This window comes from Chamaea fasciata, unplaced genomic scaffold (genome assembly GCF_029207755.1).
Source record: "Chamaea fasciata isolate MVZ Bird 193981 ecotype frontalis unplaced genomic scaffold, bChaFas1.0.hap1 SCAF_5, whole genome shotgun sequence".
Classification (NCBI taxonomy): Eukaryota; Metazoa; Chordata; class Aves; order Passeriformes; family Sylviidae; genus Chamaea; species Chamaea fasciata.
In genome coordinates this window covers 3,752,160-3,767,668 of record NW_027094090.1, presented here as the reverse complement: position 1 = coordinate 3,767,668, position 15,509 = coordinate 3,752,160, and the positions used below count along the sequence as shown (strand labels likewise).

The 15,509-nt window shown below is 45.3% G+C and overlaps 1 protein-coding gene across 2 annotated transcripts in view; it reads left to right on the top strand.

The window, feature by feature from the left end:
* The first annotated feature begins 5,207 nt into the window (after positions 1–5,207).
* The window catches only part of PRKCQ (protein kinase C theta), a 55,414-nt gene continuing 45,112 nt past the window's right edge, over positions 5,208–15,509 (top strand). For both annotated transcript variants that reach the window (XM_066182671.1, XM_066182672.1), the window contains exon 1: positions 5,208–5,378. The gene's annotated coding sequence lies outside the window, so the exon portion shown is untranslated. The remainder of the gene's footprint in view (positions 5,379–15,509) is intronic.

Genomic DNA, 15,509 nt, shown 5'->3' with positions numbered 1-15,509 from the left:
ATGGCAGGACACCATGGTGTGAGTTGTCGGCAGAAAGGAACAAAATTGAGACATCCAAATCTAAAACTGAAAATATATTAAAAAAAAAATAATTCAGCCTCTCAGTCATCTTGCCTTTAGAGTACCCTCTAGAGGGGTAAAAAGGATTACAAAGATAAATGTAAGCATACTGGAAATCTTGCTGATCTCTTAACCTCTATGACCTCCCTGGGCAATGCCTTCTACTGATTCCAAATGAAACTAAAAGGTCTTTTAATTGACAAGACAGGGGATGTATAAATACACAACAAAAAGAGCCCAATGTCATTCAGATGGACTTCGTCATGGACTCTCCATCCTTGGAGACATTCAGAAGCTGCCTGGACACGGTCCTGGGCAGTGAGGTCTCTGTGGCCCCACTTGAGCAAAGAGCTTGGACAAGGTGACTTCCAGAGGTCCCTTCCAAGCTCAGCCTTTCTATGACTCTGTGATTTCTAGGCTGATTTTTCCGTGTTGATTTTGCTTCAGATTTCCCTGTGTTATTAGTTAATGTCATCAAAGGACACAGAAATGGTCCTGCAGCCCTCAGACCAGGCACTTTGTCCCCAAGCATGATCAAGAGTAGTGTCTGGTCCAAGATTGGAGTGGCTTTCCATGATCCTCATTTCAGGGAGAATTATTAGGGGTGGTGTCTCTGCAGAAGTCAGAGGGGGGATATTGTTTTCACGCAAGCAATCAGAGACTGTTCTCCAGGACAGGGGGGAGGAGATTTCAATCACAAGTGACTTTGCATTTTTCCAGCAGTTTCAAAGCAGCTCACCTCTCATGCAGTGTCACCTGGTGTATATGCTCACACACCATGAACCTTTTGGAAAATTGGAGGCTTTCACCCACTCCCACCCCTCCACCTCTTTCCCCCCATCACTCTGATCACCCAGCCCTTCACGTGGCCATTTCCTGTGAAAACAATGCTTCTCACAGGCAAAGGACAACCCGATTTTTTTTTGTTTTCTTTTGTTTTTGTTGGTTTTTTTGTTTTGTTTTGTTTTGTTTTTTGTTTTTTTTTTTTTATTTTCCTTTTTCAGTTTTGCTTTGCTGGTGTTTCTTACACCCAGGCTGTTGTGCTGCTCTGGCTGAGAGCACAGTGAGATGATAGGTTGAGTCAGCAAAGTGAGGAAGCCATAGCCTGGAGTAGGGAGGCAGGGGACAGGCAGGAGGGAGGCAGAGTGTGGAAATCAGCAGGTGAAGGCAGGCAGAGGCTTGGCCTCCCTCAGCCTGTGTCCTAAAATACATTTTATACACCTGCTTACATTGATTATTTTGAGTGCAGCTGACAAATCAGAGTATTGAGCCCAAAATGACAGATAAAAAGCTTTGAAACTTTAGAAAATCACAGATGAGCAAACTTTATGAGCTGGGAACACATTTAGCACCATATGCTCAGTTGATCCTTGGCACGAGACTAAAAACCTGAAGGATGTTTAAGCACTGCCAGTGATAGGACCAGCATCACTGTTGATTTATTTCTCTTTATAGCTTGAAAGGGACAACACATATCTCCAGTCAAGGAGTTCCAAGGAAGTAAAGTGAGGCTGGACCCTGTAGAAAGATTTACTCAGCGTTTTCTAAGAGATGGGCATCGTCACACAGCATTTTGCAAGTGGTTTTATTTGCTCACTGCATTTCCTGTCCTCTTCTGGGCAGGCCAGGGAACTCCTGAGCTGGAATTGTGTAACATTCAGCTGGGCAGACATCTCATGGGAACAGGGTTTTGGGAAGTGCTGGATCTTTTACTGTATGGTAAAAGGGATGGAGGGACCTCTCTGCTCCTTTCTAAGCCCTTTTTTAAATCACTGCTAGAAGAGACTAAAATGTAAAATAAACCTCACGGTAACATGCAGTGCACAGTTGTGGAAGAAATAGAAAACATTGAGGGTGAAAAAAAACCCCAACAAAAAATACGAAAAAAACTATGAAAATTACTAGATCTGCTATATTTTATTATTTATTTTTCAAACACATCAGTTCATTCATTTCAATTAATTCAAAGCACAGACCAAGGGGAATATTACATTTGCTTTCACAGTAGTTATTAAATATATTCCCTTTTTATTTCCCCCACCTCCTCTTCTAAATTAACAATAAATTACAAACAACTACCCTTAAAAAAACCAAACAACAGAGACTAAATATTTTAAGAATGAAACTCTTCAGAAAGGCCCACTGCCCAGGCGAAACACTCAATCAGTTTTGGATTTTTTTTTTTTTCTTACTGAAAATGTGGGTGGTTTTCAAATACAGGAAAGAAAACACGATGGCTTGTGGTGATATTTTCCACCAGAAAGATGCAGCTTTAAGGGCTTTTGGTTTCCAGATACCTCCACCCACAGGAGTGGCCTTGTCTTGTAGAAGGCTATGCCTGATTAGTTGTACAAGTCAAATTAAATGACAATAACAATGCACAGCACTTGTGTGTTTCAGTGGAAGCTCTGTGTCAGCTAGGTAATTATCCTGAGTCTGGGTAATTGATATGGCAGCTACCTCCCAGACCACAGAGCTTTTAAGTATGATAAAAAGCTCCTGTGAAAAAAAAAAAAAAAAAAAAAAAAGGAAAAAAAAAAAAAAAGTGGAAGATCTGTTCTCTGTGTCCCTGGTGCACAGGATGGAATTTAAGATGCCCCTGCTCATTGCAGGGGGTGTAGATTTGATGGCCTTTAAAGATCCTTTCCAATCCAAACCATCCTGTGTTTCTGTGATCCCGTAACAAGAAATGGGCTTCAATCCCAGCCAGGAAGGTTTAGGTTACACAAGAAGGGCAGTGAAGGAAAACTTTGGGACAGGCTGTGGCAGGCAGGTGTGGAACTGTCACCAGAGGTCTGGAGTGACAAGATGGGTAAATCTCCCTTCAGAAAGGGCTCGTATTGATTTATTTTCCCTTGCAGCAGGAGTTGAAATCCTTGGCTTGTCTTGCCAACAGTTTTCCCTGATCTGAGATTTTGTTGTTGCACAGTCAAATGTTTTCCTGGGGGAGGATGCAGGCTCAAACCTTCTTCTGCCAAAATGGAGGTGAGTGGCCTGGTGCACTGTTTTGTGTGTGATACATGGACAGTAATCCTGAGCCTAAATATCTGCACGTCTGCCAAAGTGGCAATGTGCAGATATTTAGGCAAATCCTATAGGCAAAATGATCCTCATGTAACCACCTGCTGTGCCATGCTCTGTCTCCTAGATCACAGAATCCTAGGATGGTCTGGTTCGGAAAGGACCTTAAAAATCATCTCATTCCAACCCCCTGCCATGGTCAGGGACACCTTCCACTGGATCAGGTTGCTCAGAGCCCCATTCAGCCTGGTCTTCAGCACTTCCAGGGATGGGATCTGATCTATGTGAGTGAAGTAATGGGGTCAGGGAATGGTGGACACACCATGGGGCTGCATCCCAGCTAGGGATGTACCAGTCCACCACCCAAAGCTTGCACCCAGCCTAAGTGCAGGTGGATATGCTCCTCTAAACAATCAGACTCCTGTGCAAATTTCAGCAACAGCATCAGCAAGCAGTAGAGCTGAGAACTTAAGCTTGGGATGGGAATACATGGAGTTTTAATTATCTAAAGCTTGCCTTCAGTTGGGGTGAAAGAACTTATTCTGTATACTTTTGGTACCAACAGCCTGGTGTAATGGACCCTGATGCAGACAGGAAAGATGGATGTGTAAGTTAATAGGGTGTGAGCAACTGAAATGCAAAATCATCTGGTTCATGAAATGTCTTTTTCTCTCCTGCCAGTGACAGGAATAGGTATTACAGTCAGCTCTAATTGTCCCAGAAAATAGGAAAGAACCACTCTTTGAAAGTAATTAATTTCCCCCAATTTCCAAAATCCCAGCAACTTTTCCCTTTGCCTTGGCTCCCTTTTCTTTATTTTAATGCATAATTTACATTTCAGAGATCAGCATCAAGGGCAAAATACTCACAGTAATATTCAAAGGGCCATACCAGCCTGGTCAAAGTGAACACTTACAGTCCCTAAAATTTCTAGACACCTCATTGGGGTGATCTCAAACAAAACATCTTTCAAAGAACTGGCAGGTGTCCTATTCTGTACATTGGTGTTTTAGAGAAACACTATTTGACATTCTTCACTGGAGCATTTGCAGCCACAGAAGGTGGCTGAACATGGCCTCATATTTTCTGTGGGTACACCAAGGAGCTGAAGAACATCTTCAGGTCTCCTTGCTATAGGCATGATCATATTGATCATTTGTCTGTCAGCAAAGCCCATGAGTCTCACAGAGATGGTGTGGCCCTGGAGGATAGGGGAATTTCCCACTCTCCTCTCCAGAATCCCTTGCCACCATATTTCTGGGGTTTCCCTTCCTTCTTGTGGCTCCTCTCCCATGTTCCTGGGCCAGTTTCCTGCCTAGATCCACCCGTCCATGACCACCAGCATCACACCTTTTCTGACAGCACAGGAGGAAACCATGATTCCTGTGGAGTTGAGAAGGTCTCCTAGGGAATACCCTGAGCGAAACTCAGTTTTGACACCCTCAGCCCTTGAAAGGGGTACACCAAACAGGTACCACCTGTCCTTCCACACAACAAGGTTGATGTTTCTAATACCTATGTCCAAGAACAGAACACAACGGGAGAGATGAATGAGGAAAGGACTTCTCTGCAGACATTCCCCCTGCACCTCTCAGCAGCGACAGCAACGCTTTGCAGCCCGGAAAAAGAAAATCAGTTGTCCTTATTTCATTATTCTGGGAGAGAGTTTCACTGCAGCCACTGTCTCCCTGTCGGCAACAGGGACCCCGTGCGCCAGCCCTAAGGCAGCGTCCTGTGCAGGACGGACACGATGCTCAGCTCCCAGCCCCTGGGATCGGGATGTGCGGGGGCAAACACGAGAGGACGCCCGGGGGCGGGCAGGGGGGTGCTGCCGAGGACGAGGAGGAGGAGGAAGAGGCGGCGAGGGCAGCCCCGCTGGTGGCTGCGGACGGCCTGGGATGCGCTGCTTTCCTGCGAGGGCGGCGGGAGCGCTGAGTCGGGCTGGGCTGGGCTGGGCTGGGCTGGGCTGGGCTGGGCTGTACCGGGCGGAGCTCAGCAGAGCCGGGCTGGGCTGTGTCGGGCGGAGCTCAGCAGAGCCGGGCTGGTCTGTGCCGTGCCGTGCTAGGCTGGGCTGTGTCGGGCGGAGCTCAGCAGAGCCGGGCTGGTCTGTGCCGTGCCGTGCTAGGCTGGGCTGTGCCGGGCGGAGCTCAGCGTTGCCGGGCTCAGCCGAGTCCGGCAGAGCCGAGCCGGGTTGTGCCGGGTGGGACCAGGCTTAAGCCAAGCCGAGCTGAACTGAGCCGAACCGGACTGATCCGAGCCGAAAGGGGCTGAGCCCAGCCGCACTGCGCTGGCAGCAGGTACCGCCGGCGGAGCGGAGCGGGATGCGCGGGGGATGCGCGGGCAGGGTCGGGCAGGGTGTCCCGCTGCAGGGCGATGTGCCGGGGCCGGGTGGAACCTCCGGAGGGAGAACCTGTGCAGCAGCACCGGGAAAGTTGAGGGCACTGCTTGGTGCTGTCGGCATTTCCCTGTCGCTGGGCGCTCCGCTGCAGCCGTCGGCTCTGCTGTCACGGGATTTTAAAGGTGGCGTTTGTCCGGAGAGTTGTGTTTTATTGTTTTATCTTTTTTTCCCCTTAAATAAGAGTCTAAATTGTTTTCAGCTTCTACACCTGATGTCTCTAGTGAGTGTTTGTGGTTTCGCCATCACACTTTCCTGCCTTTAAAAAAGAGCGTTGTTTTCTCCCGTGTGTCTTCGTATAACAGAGGAAAGGGGAAAGTGAGAAATAGAATGAAAACCGACTACAAAGAGTTTTAGTCAACAGAGTGAACAAACTGGGGAAAATATAGAGGGAAAACCCTTTCTCCTGCCGGGCTGAGTGTTGATTTGTCGGTGTTTCGTGGTTACAGCAGTGTGTGATAAGGCAGCCGGACGGGAAGTGTAGTTTTAGATGCGATGTTGTATCTCAGCGGCTGGGTGTATCACTTTGGTGTCGAGTTTGTGTTGTCCTAGAAACAGGAGCTGCGGTAAGTTTGAGAGCAGATTTGGGCAGTTAGAGAGGAATGAGCGGCCTCCATCCCTCCTCCGCTCCGCAGTGTCTGAGCTGCATTTCCTTTCGGAGGACGGGACCCGGAGCCCCAGCCCGGCTGAGTTCCCTCCGTGCACGTTGAACTCGAATGGAGTTAAAACCCCGGGTGTAATCCGGATCCTTTCTAATTGCAACTACCAACTTCGAGGCTGTACTTTAATCTCCAGGAGTGTGATACTTTTCAGAGGGGGGAAGCTTTTTACAAGTTTGGTTTTTTGTTTTGGGGTTTTTTTTTTGTTTGTTTTTTTGGGGGGTTTTTTGTGTTTGGTTTTTTTTTTTTTTTCATTCGCACCGATGAAAGAACAATAGCGCAAAAAACAAACAAACAAACAAAAAAAACACAACAACAACAAAAAAAAGACTTCGGCAGCCGAAAGCCACTTAATTGAGTCATGCTAACAGCAGATTATTTAGTAGGGTTACTGGGGCAGGAAGAGATAAAGTTTCACTGAACTTGTTATTAAAAAAAAAAAAAAAGGCGGGGGGAGCAGCAGAACTATTTGCAGTGAAAAGGGCAACGTTCAAACTTTTGTATTCTTGAACAGCCAAGTCCTTGAGGCCCTGCAGGCATGGGTTTGTGGGGGGTTTTTTTGGTGGTTTTTTTGTTTGTTTGTTTGTTTGTTTTTTGTTTGTTTTTTTTTTTTTCTCTTTTCATCTTTCTTTTTAATTGAAGAAAGGACTTCACATCCCAGTTGAGGCCACCAGGCATTGCGAGTTTCTGGGGAATGAGCTTTAGGAGCAGAGTTGAGGGAGCAACGAGGAGCACCTGCTCCAAGGATGCTCCTTGTCCCACCTGGTTATGGTGGAGCAGGACTGCATTCAGCTGGAAGTATCAGCCAGCCCCTAAAATGCTGCTTTCCTGGAGTTGACCATGGAGCTGCCCTTGCCTGAGCTCCTGACATCAGAGTGGAATCTGAATCCCTGTGTTGTTGCCTCTGTCTCTTTTTCACTGTCTCAGCTGGACAGGAGACTTTGGTGTCTGTCAGCCTTACTCCCTGAGCTCTGCTGGACCCCTTGTTTTCCTCACATGACTCTTTAGCCAAGTCCTGTGTGGACATGAAGTGAATTAAGCAAGTGATGCTCAGCCTGTGCAGAGGTTTTGGCCTGGAAAGACTCTCTGCCTTAAGATGAAGCCACAGTTGCACTGGAACAGGCAATGCAGAGTTTAGTTAGACTTTCCCCTCACTTTTACATGTATTTTATAATTTGTTTTTTAAGGCTCTGTTGAAGATTCAGATCTCCCTCCTGAACCTCTACCCTGCAGCTCAGCAGCCCTCTGTGCCCAGGCTGGTTTTGTACTCATGTTGCTACACTGGGGAAACCTTTTCATTTTTTTTTTCCACCCTGAGGGGAGCTGTGAGGGTTATTACATTGCCAGGGTGGAGCTAATTGAGCTTTTAAATTTTTTTTTCTGCCTCAAGTGTGTTTCCTTTCAAAGAAAGTCACTTGGTTGACTCTCAGAGCTTTTCACAGAAGCAGCATGTGGCTCAGTGTCCTGTCAGAGGTGGAGAGCTCAAAGGAAAGAGGGAGAGACAAGGAAGGAGGGATGGAGGGAACTAGAGAAGCAGCTTAGCTTTCCCAGCATGCCAAATTTTTATTTTTCTTCCTTGGCATCTTTTCCAGGTTAGTCTCTGTCTATCCTTCCACTTTGTCCTGAAGGAAGTGATATGGTGAACATAAGTTCTGATGGCAAATTTTTGGTTTCTTCTCTTATTATCTGAGTGTAATTGCAGAGAGCTCTGCAGCAGCCTGGGAGGGAGGTGAAGTATGAAGCACCTTCCAGGGCTCTGCCAGGAGGTCTGTTCTGCTCTTGGCTTTTTTAATGCATATGTTTATGGATCCAAGTTAAAACACTTGGCTGCAAGTTCTGCTGTTGCTTCCCATTTTGCTGAAGCCAGGATTTGTGTAAACAGAGTGTTGTTCTTTGCCTAAGCTTTGAGAAAGTGACTCTTAAAACAGAAAAGGAAGAGAAAGTCAATACAGGAGTGTGAACATCCAAAAGCTGTATGTGTGAAAGCATGGAAAGGATTAATCAGAGCCTTGAGCCTGTAGTCACAGGTACCAGGAGCTTTGCACAGTTCCCTCCCAGGCTTGCTCATGTGCCTGTTCTCACACAGAAACGTTCCCTGGATCGTGCTGGTGATTGTCATGGGAAGCAGCCTGCAAACACTCTCTGACAGTTTGTTTCCATCCTGTGCTGTTGTTCTCTGTTTGCCTCCTTGCCTTGCATCCAGCTCCTGGTTGGGAGGAAAACATTGGCAAAGGCAGCCCAAACTGCAAAGCCTTCACTGTAGCCAACTGCACAGAGTTTTTATTGTATCATGGCTTGTTTGCGTCGATTTTGTGATTTATCTGCATCGTTGCTTCTTTGTGTTAATATTGTTATTTATCAGGCCTGTTGGAGGTTTTTCATCTCTCACCACCAGCCAGATCGCATCCAGCAGCAGAGATAACATTTATTAACTGTGATGGTGAGAGAGGAAGGGACCCAAATTACTTTTCAAATCACACCCAGCTGTCTTAGCAGTGGATAATTCCTCTGTATTGTACCTTTTAGTAACACCATTGCTTCAGAGCAGTTTTCTGGGACAGAGTGGTGACATCCCTTTTGGGGATATTTTTGTTTCCAGCTATGCCTAAGAACATGTGCTGTGTTTGCTCCTTTGGGGCAGAAATGCTGAGTGGGGTAAGTGAACAGTTTTAAAGGATGTACCCAAGGTGAGATGAAAAGAAACTGGTGCAGCTTTCACTAAACTGTGCCCCATCTCTGTCACCACAATGCCACGTGTAGTTAGGATGTAGGGCTCAATTATCTCTCAAGTGAATTTCTTGATATTTATCTGAGCCATAAATACCCTTGAGATGTACAGGGGATGAGCTCAACATGACATCTTTCTGGTTTGTTTCTTTTTTAAATGGTCATTTCCACCTCACATTTGACCCATTTTGGGCTAGATTGCTTCTCAGTAATCAACTGCCTCAATTGTTATGGCATTTAATTTTCTTGCCATTCTTTGGGAAGCAGTGTATCCTCTTTTCCTGATCGTCCCTCTTATCTGCAGGAAATACAAAATAGTCAGAGTATTTGCATAGGAAATACCTAGACAAAAGACAAAAAAAGTTTCTGGTTGATAAACAAGTGAGGAAAGGGAGGTGATGAATCCTGGAGCCATCAATGTATCATATTCAGCCTGATTCTCTTAGAATCATAGATCACAGAATGGTTTGGGTCAGAAGAGACTTTAAAGATCATCCAGTTCCACCCCCTGCCATGGACAGGGGCACCTTCCACTAGACCAGTTTGTTCCAAGCCCTGTCAAACCTGGCCTTGGACATTTCCAGGGGTTTTTAATGAGAAATCTGAGTTCATTTACCAAAATATCATCTCCTGACATAGACAGGGCACCCACAATGATGAAAAAATCAGGGTTACCAGACCATGGACAGTTAAAGGAAAGTATTTGATGTGACATTTGGAGGAGAAAGTTAGAACATCTGATACTTAAAGAAATCCAAAAGTGACATTAAAAAACTTTTGTACTTATCACATGATACTTATCAGCAAACCTGTCAGTGGGAGGACTGTTTCCATAATTAACACTGCCCTGACAGGAGCCGGGGATGAGACTGCACATAAATCCATAAAAATAAGTTAATTCTATATACATATATATTCTTATCTACAATGTGTATGAGTGAAAGCAAACTTAGCAAAGATGATGGTGCATATGGAAGTAGAAAAGGTGAAGGAAGGAGGAGATGTTGCAGCCTTGTGTGTAGCAAGATTCCAGCTCTTCCTGGGCACAGTGACCTGCTCCCTGATAAGGTGTTAAAACAGCAGGATCTAAGCTGGAAGCATCAGGGTTTGCCAACTCAGATGGCTTTAGAGAACAAAAGAAATGAAGGTGTTTTCCTTTCCACAATACAGAAGATGGTCAGGGTTTTTAAGTTCTTTAATGGAAAATATTTTGGTCCACAACAAAGATGTTTTGATTCTGAACGCTCTGTTACCTGTCTTGTAGGAATTTAGTCAAAGATGATCTGTGCATTTCCATTCAGTTGTTTCCTGGGGCTTCCAAACATGACATGACATCTTCATGTGGTGCAGAAAGGTGTTGGTCTCCAGTGTCCACAGCAATAGTGGTCAGGGAAGATGTGGATCTGTGGATAAATCTGGTTGGCAGAAAGAATGAGGAAATGTGGGAACGTTATGGATGAGTCATTATGACTGGTCAGTCTTATCAAACCATTACAGACCCTACAGCAAAACCCATCACTTTGCTTCAGAAAATATCCTTATTTTTTAGTTGCAAAAAATTGATTCTTTATCAGATGTGCTTACCAGAATTTTCTATGGCAACAAAAAGCACTTCTCACAACCTTGAGGCCCATGGGTTTCATTATTTAGAAAGGCAGGAAAATGATGTTGGAAACTGGTTTGAAAAGTGATCCCAGACACTGGTACTAACATGGGAGAGGGTGTGAGTGTGTCTGCAGAAGTGGACCCCTGAGCTGAGGAGGAGAGCTAGACCTCAGACTCATCAGAACTGAAATCTGACATAGGAAAACACCTGAGTGGAAAAAAAAAAAACCCCTAAGAAAAAGGTGCTGGTAAGGAGGTGGGCATAAGATAAGTCTGTGATGAGAGGGGTGTGTGGGGCTGGGGACAGCTCGTAGAGGCCTCCCTGCTGCAGAAGGATGAAAGTTTAAGGTATAGATTCAGCTGTGTTTAGGTCTGGCACATGTTACTGAAGGGCTTTGGTGGTAAAGTTGTGGTTGATCAAGCAGTGGGGGACCAGTGCAATGTACAGCAGCAGCCTGGTCTAGCGGAAAGTGTCTCTGCCCATGGCAAATGATCTTTAAGATCTTTTCCAACCCAAACCATTCTATGATTCTGTGAAGTATGAGGCATTTGGAAGATCCAGGAAGAGTACAGCAGACAGCTTAAAACCTGAAGAACAGCTCTAAGTCAAGCGCAGATTCCTCCTCTGTCATCACACTGGGTTATTTTATTGCAGGGCAGCCGCCCACCCAGGCCAGGAAGTGCAACTCCTGCCTCAAATGTCATTGCACCACGTGTTTCTGGACAGGCAAATAAACCCAGTCCATCCCAACAAGCAGAAGGGCTGTCACACCGCTGTCGATGCACCCATTTGCTGAGAGTATGGATTTAGTATAGCTCATGTCAGGGATGCAGGGATTGAGCATGAAAGAGGATTCTCAAAGCAGACTGGTTGTAGGGCTTTGGCTGAGTTGTTTTGTGAAGTTATTCTGAGTTTTCTGTGAGTAAGGAACCCTTCTGACAAATGCACTCCTAGCCCTGGACTGACAGCAAAGTTTTTCTTGGGTTTAGTTGGGGAATATTTTATCTCTGTCTGTCCTCATTGATGCAGTAACTCATCGCTTTGTGCCCAGTTCTTTTCTTGGGATCAAACACACAACAGCAGTTGCCTCATTTGGGCTAAATGACTGTTGGAGAGGCCAGATTTAACCCCTAATCCAAATAAAATGCCCAGATATGTGGCCTTAATTTTATTTTTTAAACCCAAAAAACCCTCTGAAAAATAGATTTGCTAGATAAATAGATTTGCTAGAGGGTGGCAGAAGAATTGTCACAGAATCATTGAATCACAGAATGGTTTGGGTTGAAAGGCTTCTTAAAGATTGTTCCAACCTCCCTGCCATGGTCAAGGACACCTTCCACTAGACCAGGCTGCTCAGATCCTGGCCTGGAACAGTTCCAGGGATTGGGAAGGAGCTCACACACACTCACATAGAACTGGAGTGACTTTCCTGAGCCATGCAGGTGTGTCACATCTTTGCCTTGGTACAAGTGAAGCCCTGCTTCAGCCTGGTCCTTTAATGACCCCATGATTTCATAACTAGCAGGTAACAATCCCCAGGGATACTCAGGGACAGCACAGCCACCAGCAGGATGGCTGTCACATTCCCAGAGGGACCAAAATTTGGAATCACCTGGTGCCATGAATCCCCAGGGGCCTGACTCCAGATTGCTGTGGGAGCAGAAGCTTAACTTCTGTTTCAGATTTGAACTTACACATGATTAATTTTTCACTTGGGTCCGAGCGTTTTCTTCCAAGGAGGTTTTTGATGTGGTGGTATCACTTTGCTCTGGAGTTTCTGTGCGCTGGTGAAGGCTGCTCCTCTTTGTCACCTAAATCAGCAGCAAAAAGTCAGGGACAGCTGAGGTGGGAGGAGAACCTGAGTGAGAGGGGAGGCATTTTGGGGCTGATATGTCAAGAACAGAGAGAGCAGCTGAGGCTTATGGAGATCTGCTCTGATTTGTGAATTGGGATTTGAACAAGGTGGTGCCCTGCTTATTCACAGAAAACAGACAAGTGCACTTGTGGGAGTCACTGTTGCTTGTCTTGAAGGAGTGTGCACGTGTTGAGGGCTGAATTTACCCAGGTTTTCCCCTACCACCCTTACAGTAACACTTGCTATTTATGTTTTGATTTACAACAAGGGTGAAATAGTAAAAAAGTGCATCCTCCAGCTTCCTTTTTCAGCTCCCCTGTCCCTCCTCCCTCTCGTGCCAGGGGAGGGTGTCAGGACAACTACAGACATTCTTATTAAATAATTAAAACATTGTGTAAGTAAATAGAAACTCCTGAAAGCAACTCTTTTTCTCCCTGCCTCCCCCATCAAAACAAGGTAATTCTCTGCAATGTATTTTGTAGTGAAATTGGAAAGGATGGTGCTTTTACTAAATCTCTTCATTAGAAATTTAAATTATACAGCTTCTGTCAGTTTTCCCAGTTCCTGGTCATTAGCATTGTCCTTCTGCCTTATTTATAGACCAGATTCAAACCCCATGGAAAGTAAATAAAGGTTTCAGTGCATTTAGATTCAGTCTGTTGTACTTAGGGAGAGCCATAAACCATCCTGTCCTCAGCTTATTTGTCCCCATCTGCAATACCTGTGTTAGCTCATGGGGGTTTCAGTGCAGAAAAAACACCCATAAGCTATTCTCTGAATTAACTCAGCTTCAGGCAGGTGAGACCCCCCATATGGGAGCCATCCCCTCTTGTCTCAGGAGCTGGGGTGCCAGACACACACCTCCACCTGAACCAGGCTTCCCTCCGCCCTGGGGAAAGGAGGCATCTGAGGTCATCAGGCATTTGACCCATTTCAGTCAGCGACATGGGGATAATGGAAACTGAAAACCCAGCAGATTTCTTTCTTTCTGCTGTTTGTGAAGGGGCCTGGGGTGAATAATCTACATGCAAATGTGTATGGAGGAGGGAGGACAGTGAATCTCTAAAGCTGGGTGTCAGGAATTGGTTTATTTGGGTGAAGAGGAGAGAGAAGGGGCCTTCAGTGTGTTCCAGTTTGGGGTTTTGTGAGTGTACCTGGACATGTGGGGGTGTGACTGAGCTTTTCCTCTGGCCAGTAGTCTGTGAGGAGGAGCAGCACATTCCCTGTGCTCTGCACTGCTGAGCTGAGCTGGGACAATGATGCTGAGGTGAAGCAGGTGTTTGTCTGCATATTCATGATTTAGCTTTCCTTGAAGTGTGAAGATGAACTCCTGAAGGTTTGCTTAAGCAGCCATATGTTTATAAAAAACAAAACCAAAAAACCCCAAATTAGAAACTAAAAAAACAACAAAATATCCCAAAACCCTGATTCTCACCACTTTGGTCTAAAATTAATTTTCTCTGTATTTTATATTTCATTCTTCATCCCACCGTGTGTCCTATATCCCTCCCAGTCAGGGAGGTAACTAAGGGCAGAAGCACAGAAAGAAACTGGTGGATGAATGCTAAAGTTGATGTGAGTTAAATGGTGAGTGGAGTGGGAAGATATGGAGCGGTGGAAAGTCTCCCAGGAACTGATCTGGAGCTCTGACACTGAGCATAGGACAGCAGACTATAAATGGGAAGAGGACTTTCACCATAACTGGAGCCAGACTTTCTTTATTTAAGTACAAAAGCAGTTTTAAGTTGAATGTGACTGAAGGAGAGGAAATGATATATCAGAGTTTACTTAAGGAGTCCAGAGACATTGGGAGAGAGAAAGACATAGAAGGTGGTGTTGGGATGGTGTTGACAAGAGATGGCACAGATGTGGCGCCTGAAATTGATGGAAACAACATCAAATTTGGGGTAGTTGTGGTGAAGCCATGGGAGAAAAACTTGGTGGAGCAGAGAATGAAGGTAGAGGCTGTAGCTCTGCCAGCATCTGCTGTGCAAACTAAGTATTTCTGATTCCAGAATATATTTATGTAATTATATTTGGCAGAATAAAGTGCTAAATGATGAAACTGCAAAGGTGTGGAAAAGGCTGAATTAACCTGAGGTATCCCTGGTGCAGTTCATTGTAAAATGTGAGCTGGGCCAGGTGCTCACAGGAGCAGAGATTACTGCAGACTTCCTGGGAGGATTTGAGGCAAGGAGGAGGTAGCTGAGGGCTGTGGACCAGAGCTGGGCTCGTGGTGTTGAGCTGCGTAAAATGAATTATCTGGATGGTCAGACATCTTCTTGCAGTTCTATCTCCTGAGCCTAATTACAAAAAAAAAGAAAAAAAATCCAGTGCTGCAAAGGAGTGAGGAGAACACCATGACTCTCTTTAAATAATGGTGCAAGCTCTGGAGAAACACAGGACAATCCTAGATCAAAATTAGTTTCCTAAAATACATAGAATTCCAGAATGGTTTGGGTTGGAAGGGACCTTAAAGACCATCTCATTCCAAGCCCCTGGCATGGAGAGAGGCACCTCCTGCTATCCCAGGTACCTCCAAGCTCCATCCAGCCTGGCCTACATCTCCAAAGCCCATTTTGTCACACAGAAATCAGGTGTGCATGTCCAGTGTGGACTCCAGTTATGATCTGAGTCTCCTGTGACAAATCCTCCCTCTTTTTTGAGGAGTGTGCAGTAACACCAAGCACAGAAGAAGCTTCATTGCTGACAGATGGCCAGACAGATACTTCAGGGATTAGGTAGACACAGTCTGCTGGGTGGCAGAGGGGTGAGTGAAATGCTCTTTTCCAGCCCAACATTTCTGTAATCCAGGGTCCAAATATCCTGAGCAGATTTCTGGATTAAACAAAGACCTTAAATACCTCCAGTGCTGAATTAGGTTTATCACAGCATGAAACTGTGCCTGTACAAAGAAGGATGTTCATAAGTCTGTACCCCTCTTTGGCATTTTTTGCTTTCTTTTTAAGAGAAAGAAAATGAAAAATAGGTGCAGATGCTGACACTGGCAGGAAGTCAGTGCATTAAAAAACATCCTGGTACAAGATGGTGAAGTATTTAAGGAACGCTCCACCTGTGTCATTAAAAAAAAAACACCAAAAAACACCCAAAAGGCCAGAGCAAGAAATCTGTGAACCAGTGCCAAAATCATGCAGAAATACAGAAATTGCTGTGCTAATGAACAGG